Genomic DNA, 11,995 nt, shown 5'->3' with positions numbered 1-11,995 from the left:
GACCCCATGAGGCAGCGCATCAGCTTGGCGTAGCGGCGGGAGACGCGGCAGGCACGCAGGACGCTCTCGTTGCTGGGGTCCCAGGCTCTGAGCGTTCCCACGATGAGTGCGTCGACCATCACGTCGTAGCCATGGCCCCTCAGGGTGTCGGCCAGCGGGGTGTACTTCTCCCGCTTGCCAGCCCGGGCATCGGTGAAGGCTTGGCGCCAGTTCTCGAAGGGGATGGTGACGTCCACAATGACGATCTTCTTGGCCTCCTCGTCGGTGATCACGATGTCGGGGCGCATCTGGCTCTCACAGCCTGGGACGGTGCGGTTGACGGAGACCTGCCCCGCTGTGGCCGGGATGGCCCTCACCAGCCGGTCCTGGATGGCATTGTGGCGGAGCTGCCAGGCCCTGGCGTGCGGCTTGCAGCTAAATGCCCCAGTGATCTTTCTGACTGCTTTGTTCATCTGACCTTCCTGTGGAACCAAAGGAAAATGTATGTGCCTTGGGCTCCCTGTTTTCCTGGAAGTTTATTAGATTGTCCAAGTTCTTTCTACACCAAATTTTCCTATAAACCCCACCAGATTAGAATACTTTCTTTTGCCTTTAGAGCCAAACTTAAACAAAACTCTAACAGGTGGGTAAACTTGTTAAAACCCCAGCTTCTGTGGGGATGCTGTGAGGTCAACGCTCAGTTTTCTTTAGCACATGACTAAAGGTTCTAATTTCATCCCAAATGTTTGTACAAAGCAGGCTGGAAATGGGTTGGCAGCATATTTTAATATTGCTTATGCCTCACAGTATAACCTTCCTAATAAAAATGGATCTGATAATATAGCTCTGTGCTTAAATCAGGCATACAACTACATCAAACCCTTTTAATTCATGTCTGAATAGCCATGTGTTTAGAACAAGTAATCTTTCAGTCCACTGAAAAATATTTAATTTTAATGATTTAAAACAGAAAAATTTAAAATCTCATAAGAGTATACTAAACAAAACCTTCTGGTATAGGAGGCTTAGACCCTTAACCTGTTTGTGACCCACTGAAGTTCATTGGAGGCTTCTATTTATTTTAATGTTTTTTGGCTCAGATCCTTGGAGAAATGGCTCTTGAAAAGATGTTGGTAACCAACCATGGATTCCAGCACAAACAGCTGGGCTCTGTTTTTTCAGCAAACCACTAGATATTCTTCCCCCACCTTTTTATTAAGGTGCATTGGTAGTAGCACCATACTTAATATTATATTACAGAGTTCAATTTAACAGGAGCTTGAAATATATATTTGGTGGAAAATCTAATTGAAGTGCTATAAAAAATCATTAAATACAAAATCAGACCACCATTGTAATTTTTCATCATGGCTTGATGAAAAATTAATTGATGCCCTGAAAATAATAACATTTTAAAGCATCCTTCTTGATTAATCTTTTCTGGATTGTGGAAAATGTGTGCACCAAGCTAATATTGACAACTCAACTGTTGTGACATGGATGCCGTTGCTTAATTCTGAGAGAAAAAAAAGTACAAGAGAAAGAATCCTCACCAAGTTACTTCATAGGGAAAATTCTCTGAACTGTGAGAAAGGAGTTAACCCAACCCACCCCCTCAGGTCATCTAAATGGTGTTTGAATTTCCATGTTGTTCACTGACTTTACTTATTGACAAGGCAGTAAACCCTGACCTAAAAGACAGGGAAGAGCTGCTGAAATCTTTCCTTTAGCCCCTTTTTAAAATGCATTTGGAGAAAAAAAAATATTAGACCCCAGTCCCCAGCTGTCTAAAAAGAGATACCTAAGTTTTTCCATTGTGGTAGGCAATGGACCTTTTCAAAGGGTCTAACCTACTTTGACCACTAAAGTCATGCTCCCATTTCAGGGCAAGGGTAGAATCTGGGGTTCCTATTACAATTATCCTGATGAATAATTGTATAGCCAACTGGGAACATGTTTTCTCCACTGCCTGATTTTCAGTAAAGCTAATTATGTCCTTTTAGCCTGCAGCTCTTGTATCTGTTAGTGATGTAAAGGGCCAAAGGTTTAAACGCTTCTGCTGAGCTACCTGAAGTATGATACAGTGAAGGATTTTCTAAAAACTAGTCTATACATTATAGATTTTATCACTAGTATGAACATTTCACTTATTTGTCACACATTTTGATTGTGTTACCCACTGATCCCTGTCTCTTAGACATCCTCATCTGTACTCATTCCTCTGAGGATATGCATGTTTTAGTGCTCAGCTGAAATGGCTGATTCTTCAATACAAGCTAAAAGACTCATACTTTTAGTTTTGAAGGTCATTGGTTCAGATTTGATGTTATCCAAGATGGCATCCAGCATCCTTGTTGGTTTGCTACACTGACATACTTGAGGTTTCGGCAGGGTAAAGAAAGAACAATGGGCAGATCTGATGGTGTATTGCAGATACACACACCCTGCTGCTGCAATTGCTCTAATGTCTTCCCAATTTCCAGATGCGCGTATGATGTGATACAGTGTGTTTCGGGAAATGGGTGGTAACACAGATTAATTCATGGAGCCTTCTTTCAACAGCCAAGTTATGTCATCACTTGTATTCCTCAGTGAATTGTTTTAGCAGGACTCCTTTCATAACTTTAAAATAGGGTAAAATGTGTTAGAGAGAGTTTACTGAGGTATGTCACCACAATCCAGGAGGAACACTAAAGCTGCACAGGAAACTGTTAACAAAAATTACATTTAATGACAATTCAGGTTACATCAGGAAAAGCCAAAACCTAAAAACAGGGAAATAAGTCCAGAGGAAAGCACAATGTATTTATTTCTACTTTCATGTTGCCTACAACATTGTCAATAACACTCCCATGCTCACAAACTTTTAATTTCTATCTCCAGCAGTTACCCAAAACAATGTATATTTCAGCTTTGTCAAACTGGCACTCAGCATGTGAATCCTTGACATGACCTCAGCAGCAATAAAGCAGAATAACTTAACAAGTGAAATGTGTGACAATCAGATGTGCTGATCTGTCAACACAATTCATATACAAACAAATTAGATCACTGTTAAGGTTTTGCATGAGGGTGCAAACCTTATGGAGCATTTGAGTGTGTTATTGTGCTGTAGGCAACTGGAGGTGAAAAGCAGTGGATGGGCCTTTTTCCTTTAACTTCTTGTTTCCATGCATTGAAAGTTTTGGTTGCACAGAGTAGGGACTAATTTAGATTAAGTTGGGTGCATCTACATGAGATGGTTATTGTGGATTAATTAGCTCTCAGCATCTACACGTGAGGCCCTATGAGACTGCAGAAAACTAATAAGCTCTTCATCAGGGTAGTACTTGAAAATACTGCTACAGAGTTTTTTAATCTGAAGCACCACACGTGTAGATACTGGTGCAGTAGGCTGGGGCATGAGGGTGCTTCAGTGCAGGGGCTGCCTACTGGCTAGTCCCACAGTGGAGTACCCTCATGCCCCAACCAGCCCTTCTGCAGCACGTTGAGCTGGGTCAGAGCAGCCCTGGGCTGTCAGGCTGTCTCCCCTGGGCCCCTGCCAGCCAGGGCTGCACCAACCCAGCTTAACATGCTGTAGTCCTGAGCGCATGTGTAAATGTGGTACCTGGGAACAAAGGAATCAAAACTTGTGGAGGAGTGGGATATTTTTTAGACCAACTAGATATTTGCAAGCAAATTATTTTATTTGCAAGCTTTTGAGCATGCTCACCCTTCATCAGGTGATAGCAATAAACTCTGGTGCAATATGATTATTGGTTTGCATGAATATACATGTGTCGACACACCCTCTTTGAGTCAGAAACAGAAGGAGGATTCCTTTTACTAGCTCTTCCTAAGGCTCTGAGACCAGATATGCATTAAACAAATTAAACAACTTGAATTTCACATGTTTTTCTTGCTAAGAAACAACTACTATTATAGAAAAGACATTTAGGATTGTTTCTTTTTTTCCTTCGGGTTTTTTGGAAGAATTTTACATTTTCAGATTCAAGATGACCAAATTATTCCACTTATTTCTGATCTCATTGCCAGTTTATTATTAGAGCAGCTGGCTATAAACCAGCTGACTTATGTCAGTTTCATAATGAAGCATGACAAAGCTAGACAAGAACCCCCTGGGAAATATCAGGAGGTGGATCAAACACAATGGTAAATCTGTATAAGAGACTATGAGTTCTTTGGCAAGAAGTTTTTCTGCTTTTTATAGCTATACTTATTCCACCCGTTTTCTTTCTTTTTCTTGTGCTGCATTTTTTCTTCTTTCTATTTTCAATAGGTTATATATTACAGTACACTACAATACTTATTTAATATTACCAGCTAATACCTTATTTAGTATGATGCAAGAAAATATTCTACAAGGTAAAATAGAAACAATTAGTTGTTAAACTGCCAACTGGTACCTCAGGTTTGCTCCTTGTTGTTATATAAATCAGTATTAATTATGAAATAATCATTGTTGTGTAAGACTGTGACTGCAATCATTGCAGGTATCCTGTGCCCAGGTACACCCTACACCCATGCAGAGACCTGTTCATTTCACAGTAGCTAAGTGGCAGGGCCAGTGGCAAAGTCTGGCAGCCTCCATTTTCCTTCTCTCCCTATTATTCCAGTTAGTTCTATTCTCCCATTAAACTCTGTCTATTCTTGCACTGAAACATTTTTAATAAAAGCCTTGTTAAGTGTTGGGACTTGCTAGGAGGGTGATACTCTACTTTCCCTGGGTAGTATAGACAGGAAAGAACCCTATTATAACTTTCTTTTCTTTAGGCTACTGAGTGCTGGATTTGCAGGGGGCTGGGGGGTGACTGTTGTTGCAATTGAAGGCATTGCAGTGGCTAATATTTTTAGGCATCTTGCCAGCTAGTGTAACTCACAGTCCTAAATTAGGTGCCCAGATTATGGTATACAGTGCCCGGGGGTAATTAGGACCCTAAAGAATGGCATTCACAGAAACCAAAAAATAGGAAATACTGAGGAGAAGGGCTGGGACCATGCACCGTGCTGTACAGAGTTAGGGATTGTAAGGTACAGCTAGGAACTTCCTCCTACAGTTAAGTCAGTCCTTCCTATACAGCTGGGAAGAGGAAGTTTCCCAGTGGTCAGAGCAGTCACATGGAATATGGGAGACTCAGATGCAAATCTCTGCTCTACTTGGTTTGTATAAAATATTTAAATATGCATTCGGTGAGAATTACTTCATTGACTGGTAGCTAGGGTACTCATATGACCCCACCACTGCTCTGACTCTGGCAGAGAATGGAATTGAATTTGGGTTCTTCATATCCCAAGTAATAGATTTACCTGTAGGGCCATGTCTCATTCCTTTGTGGCTCTGCGCGTGTGTGTGTGTTTGTTTTGTGGTGTGAAGTGCACCCTGAGCACATCCAGATTGGGTCCGGCAAGGGGAATAGGCAGAAGTACTCCTAACTTGTTAACCCCTCTGGGCCCCAACAGCTCAATACAATCAAGGCAATAGGCAATTTTGTAACTACCCAGAAATGTAGGCATCTGGTGACTTTGGGTGCCCATAAGGTTAGACAACACATAAGCGGTGGATTTATGAGTGGCAGTAACACCTAAACATTTTACGTATGTACTAAGTTGGGCAGCTAAGTTTCCCTTGTGAATCAAAGCCTGTTGCTAACACAGTATGTAATAACATAAGTAGAGATGGTCTTACTCTTAACCCCTTATTTTATAGACTATCCTGTGTATGCTTAACTTTACTCACCCTCAGGGAGTAAAGAAAGATGGAACCTCAAATGTACTGCTCAAATGCATAAGTAAGCAGTTGCAAGGGAGAGGTCTGGGGGTATTGTTGCTGTAATGTTTCTTCACTCTGCAGTATGCTACTAACTGAACCATTCTATTAATTTACCAGTATTGCTGCGGTGAGATGCATCTGGTGCATACCTCAATGTTGAACATTTCAATAAAAAAAATAGGAAAAATAATACCAAAACCCCATGAACCATTTGTCAGATTACTCCAAAATATTTTCCTTTTAATTAAGTGCAGAGATAAGTTCATGGTTTCAACTATGTCAAAGGGGAACATAAGCTGTCAGTAGAAAAAAACTGTAAAACAGATTAGTGAAGGAGTGATCTGTCGTCATATCCCAAGCAAGGAGAAATAAGGAAGTCAACTTAAAAATATCAGAGATGTCAATAATTGCAAAAATTAAGATCATAAAAGCTGTTCACCAACTCTGTAGTTGTAGTTGAAAAGGAGAAGAAAGAACAGGGGTTCATTTCAGAAAGTCCCTTGAATAATATTTTGCACTGGAAGAGTTATTTTTCTCTTGTTGATTGTACTATTTATTATTCAGGAAAATATGAAGACAGATGACAAAGATGGATTGTGGTCATTCAGAGTTCAGATGTTGGATAAGCTTACTTTACAGCATCTCTTCATGTCCTCATATAATTGTGTGTTAGTATATCTAGAATGAAAACACATAGAAAAGGATCACACATTCCAGAAATACAGTGACTCATATATTTCCAAGTCAGTATTAAAATTAATCACTATCCAAACTTTTTGCTGTGATATATCTAAAGTACAAATTGTGGTATTCTGGCAGTATTTCTTCTGACTTGATACTGAACCAATGCCTTAACTCAGTGTTAGGAGAGCACTGTGCAGCTGGAGTTTCAATCTTTGCAGAGGGATGTGAAACAAATGCCCTTATCACTATTGTGGTTAATATCCCCTTGTTCATTTTTCAAAAGCAGAAGTACTATCCTCTAATTTACATTGGACAGTCCTGGACACATTTCAATATGTATAACTATGATGTATATCCATGCCTTTTATGTCTGACAAATGATCTGGACTTGCACTGAACTTTTGTCATGTTGTCATGTGTTTCTCAGGAATTGTGCTCATGGGTAGGGTAAGGAAGGAAGAAGCTGTGTGGGAGAGGTACACTACGTTCATTATCTACCATCTACATATACAGTCAGCATCTTCGCAAAGGATAATTTATCCTTATGCCTTACTTTCTTTTCTATGGAACCTCTTCATACTGAGGAAGCCTGGCTTGATAAACTCTTGGTCTGGGGAGAATCACAGAAGTGCATGAGTACTAATCTCATTTATGCAAATGTTAGAGCAGAGGTTGGCAGGACTTTTGGGCCAAGCACCAAAAAACCCTGGAGTCTGGACTTCAAAGATGTTGGCGTGCCAGGGATGGACGGTGGAGAAGCCACAAGGGTCCTGATCTTTGTCGTGGCAGTGTAGCCCCAGCCCCTTCCCTGCCATGCTCCCCAAAGTGCACATGTAGCTGCTGCTAGTAACGAGCTGGGCCAGGGCTCCAGACACTGGTACAGTCACTTGCAGCCTTCCTGCCATCTGCTGTAGGCAGCCCAGGCTCTGTGGCCGGCAGCAGCTACCCAGAGCTCAGACCAGCTGTCGAATGCCAAGCAAAATGGCCTCACGTGAGAGACATACTGGGTTGCCAACCCCTGCATTAGAGGAACCATGGATTCCAGGGACAAAATGACCTGCTCATCCCAAATGTTCTAGCTTGTGAATACTCCATGAAAACATGGAAAACCAGAACCTTTCCACCAGAACTTCCTGCCTCTCCACCTCTCCCTGATTAATTTTATATTTCGGGATGAAGCTTTAGCTGATTGGAAATGTCTACATATCATGCAGGACAAGAGGATTTCAGTACAACTTTTAGATAAACTGAAAAACAATGATATAACATGACATTTGTAAGAATAGGCCTGAACTGGGATAACTAGATCTAAACTACCTTTAAGCTGTAGAAAGGAGGTATCCACGTTTAAATTATTAAAATAAATAAATAAAATATCCCTTTTTTTCTCAGTTATTTGATGATTCACTTGTTCTAGGGACTTCACAAAACATTGCAAAACAGGTTTCTGGAAACTTACTTCCTAGATCAGTTTGATAATACATAAATCAGGAGCTTCTACCTGTAAAGCAGCTTACAGAACAGAAAGTTTGTTTTTTCAAGAATCAAGGTAGTATTTGTCCTAGATTAGACTATATGTCTTTTGAAAATGGCAGAAGTTTTTCAAAGGTTGTATGTTGCCTCATATATATTGGGAAATTATGTGGGCTAGGAATTTGCTGGAAAGGTTAACATATTTGAATTGCCCAAGGCTTTGGAAATCTTTTATCACTCGCAAAGCATCATAGATGATAGAAAGCATACAGGAGTTCAGGCAATGGAAAAATCAAATGAGGACAACGGCTGAGATTGAAGTGCTCTTTAAGCTACTTTTAATAAAAAACATAGGACCAGATCCTCAGCTGACTTCAGTGGCACTGATTTAAATCAGCTGAAAAATCAGTCATAATATATTGAAGCAATGAGGGTCTCTTATCAGAGTAGTCCTCTGTTTTTAAACAGGGTTTTTGATAATCAGGTATATATACCTGAACAATATACCTGAACGATATCTACATGTTTGGTTTCTTTCTAGGTCATAGCACTTGATACGAAGTTAGGACAAAGGGCTTGATTTACCTTGAAATCATTGGAGCTACACCATTAAAAATGTAGTAATACCATGGTGAAGCAGGCCACATGATTGCTATTTGATATTTGAGATGGTTAATAAAGACTTGTTCAACTTTGTTAACTCAGTGGGTTAGGTCTGCAATAGAAAGTTACTTCAGTTCTGGGTACCACTGCCAAAGTGCTTCTTTCTCAGGCTGCATTAACTTATGTTTGTGTATCACATCCTCTTATGTCCCATTATATCAACTAGATATTGCACTCTGGTCATGTCTCCTCCACCCCCTCATATATCGCCAGCACATATCCTTTGGTAACACTTTTTTTCAGTGTCCATTTTTTGTGTAGCTTTATAGCCCTTTTATAGTTTTTTATTACTGTAGTGATGCAAGATGGATTTAGTGTGAACCAGAATATACCAGTAGCCCATTGATCTGTTCAGGAATGCTAGGATTAAATTGTTCTATCAGCCAAACCCCTGAAGTATCCCAGCACTGCATCTGCAAAGCTATCTTATACCACTGACAGATTTATATCCATGTTCCCCATTTAAAAAAATGTTCTAAACTGGGTTCCTGGAAGGTGCCTTCTATAGGGGGAATCATTCATGCTGTTTATTATTGATACCATTGAAATGTAGATTTATAGATAATCCAGTGAATATGGTTCTCAAATCTAGTGATTGTGTTTATTCAAGGGTAAAGCCTGAACTTATTTGGAGGTATTATTTTTATAACAACACTTGTATTACTGAAAAAAGGAATTAACAAAAGCTATACAATGCATTTACATAGCCCCCATTACTGTACTATCTTGGCACCTTGCAGTCTTTAACATCTTTACTTTCTCAACCTGCTTATGAGGTAGGAAAGCAGTATTACTACCATTTTAAAAAGAGAAGGGAGACAAGGTGCATCAACACGGGACACTAACTGCACAGTAGCCTAATAATACTGTGCAATAGTACATCAGAACAAACAGTTCTAATACATTACTGTGTGGTATTATTAGTTCCATAGCTTCACTGAAAAGGCATTCACTAGTGCTACTGTTCAGTAACTGGAGTTACTGAACATTTATTTAGTACTTGATTATTCAAGTACTAAATTAAATGTACAGTAACCACTGGGAATTAATTAATGTGTAGATGCACCCAGAGAGAATTAAACTGCTTGATTATGGTTGTATGGGAAGCCTGTGGCAGAGCATGGAATTTAAACCAGCTTTTCTAAGTCACAGTTTAAAATCAGAACTACCGGACCTCTCTCACCCTTTCACACACACATTATAACCAGGATTATAACACAACTGACTAGCCTGAATTAAGGGGAACATAGAGATCCAGGGGGCAAACTTGAGGATTGAACTCCTCTTTAAGTTTGTTCTCTTTTTTAACAGTATGAGAGCTCTTTTTTCTGTATAAAGTGTTTCTATTCCGTTCTGTAATCACAGAAGAACATTTCCAAAGCTGTAAAGTTAGAAAAAAGAGAGCGGGTTTAGTAAAGTACACCACACATTGTTTCTATCATGCAAGAATTGCTTAACCATAGCCCATTTCAGAAGCACAAGTTTTTACAAACCTTGGAAGTTATTTCAGGAGCCCAAGGACCTTGTGGACCTTGGACTTGCTCTCTGCTAACTCCTCAAGTGCAAAGCCGCTAGGCAGATGGCTGGAAACATGTGTTTTTGTACATTTATCTGCTCATGCAAACGTCCCAATGCAAACATTAACACTCAGGAGCGTTAGTGGATTTGAAACAATCCCTGGAAGAGCTGGGTTCCATAAAAAAATTATTCTGACAGCTTGTGACAGATATAATCCTACTCTACTTCTATGCCAAGTGCTTGGCTCCCTCAGGGGGAGCCAGATTCATCAAGCTAGGCTCCCTTCTATATCCACTCCTTCTGCCCCTCCAGACACTCTACTCTGCACCTCCCCTGCCCAATAATGACCTCATTATTATTTTAATTGCTGTTGTTGTTTTAGGTGGGAAAGAAGCAGCAGTCCTGAAGGGAGAGAGAAAGTAAGAGACATTGATCTTTATTTTTTCATGGGCAGAAATGAATAATGTGGGTTTGGATTGGTCCCTTCTCCTTCCAGAATAATACCTCAAAGACGACAGAAATATGACATAGGGATCTTGCTGTTGGAGACAATGAACTTTCTTTCTACCCCTTCCCCCCTCCACATACCCTTTTGTCTGGTTAACATGTGATATCCTCTGGGCAGTAAGTTTCTCTTTCTATGTACACATATATACCACAGAGCACATCTGGCTTAATCTCTGTTGAGACCTCTGGATACTACTGTAATACAAATACTTATGTAGCCAAGGCTTTCTTACATCCTGGACATTCTGCACTTTTGCAAATATTTATATAGGCCACTAAAATTGGGTGCATCTACACGTGCCCCTGACTGCACATCTGGTACTGCGTAGTCCCAGTGGTGCATGGATCTTTTTCAACCCTACTGTGCAGTAGCTTGTCGGTACTGTGCAGTAGCAGCAGTGTCACGTTTAGTGCCTCCGGTGCTACATCAACATAGTGATGAGCTACATTGCTGTAGTTTATTGCTATGGCATAGCATCTCATGTAGAATGCCCATTGAGTTGCAACTTAAGGCCCCAAATGTTTTTTTCTGCTCTGGTTTGTAGAAATTATGAGGCAATGTAGGAACAAATGGTTTCAGTAGGTGAACTTTTTGTGTATCAGAGCTTCTCTGGTGGTGATCTTTTATGCAAAGCTAAGGCTTTGACCCGTTCCAAATAAATACGATATATTTTTGTGCACAATTATGAGGCAAAGACTTTCAAAAATAATTCCTCACAGAGGTTTTTGAAGATGACTACTGGATAATAAATGCTATGATTATTCTTTGTTCACTGTCTTGTAGATTTTGTTTCTGGAAGGAATCCTCTCTGAATATTCTCTATGCAAAAAAAATAAATATGGAGCCACAAATAACATTTGTGTCACATTAATATTTCAATGTTTATTTGCTTATTATGTAGATAAAATATTATTAATTATATTAAAATCCAGCCAGTTTGAGTTTTTGTTACATTTTGTTTAATTCGAAGTATTTGAATGTTTAACCTAAGTCTTTTCTTTTGAATTATTATTATATTTGTCATTATAATTATTGCTTTGCTATTGTAACCCAATTGTATAAGTGCAGAGAGATCTGTTCATTCACTGCCATAACTGAATTTGATCCAGTATGTCTTATAGCAGTGGTTCTCAACTCAAAGGATCCCTTACTAGAGTTAAGGCACCCCTCGGAAAATGTCAGCTTTTAGCTTTCACTAATTTTGTTGACTACAGAAAAACATAATAGCGTAGTGCTTCTCTTGCAAAGAACTCAAAAAAAATCGTAACAGGTCAGAATGTTTTCGAGACTACAGATTCCTATCTAAAAAACTCTGGCTTTATCTTGTGAATTGTGTATTGGTGTTTATACACATAACAGTGCTAATATTGAGCAGCAGCATATAGTACCATTGAAAGGAT

The sequence above is a fragment of the Alligator sinensis genome, unplaced genomic scaffold (assembly GCF_000455745.1).
Source record: "Alligator sinensis unplaced genomic scaffold, ASM45574v1 scaffold573_1, whole genome shotgun sequence".
NCBI classification, from domain to species: Eukaryota; Metazoa; Chordata; order Crocodylia; family Alligatoridae; genus Alligator; species Alligator sinensis.
This window is presented reverse-complemented; position numbering follows the sequence as displayed.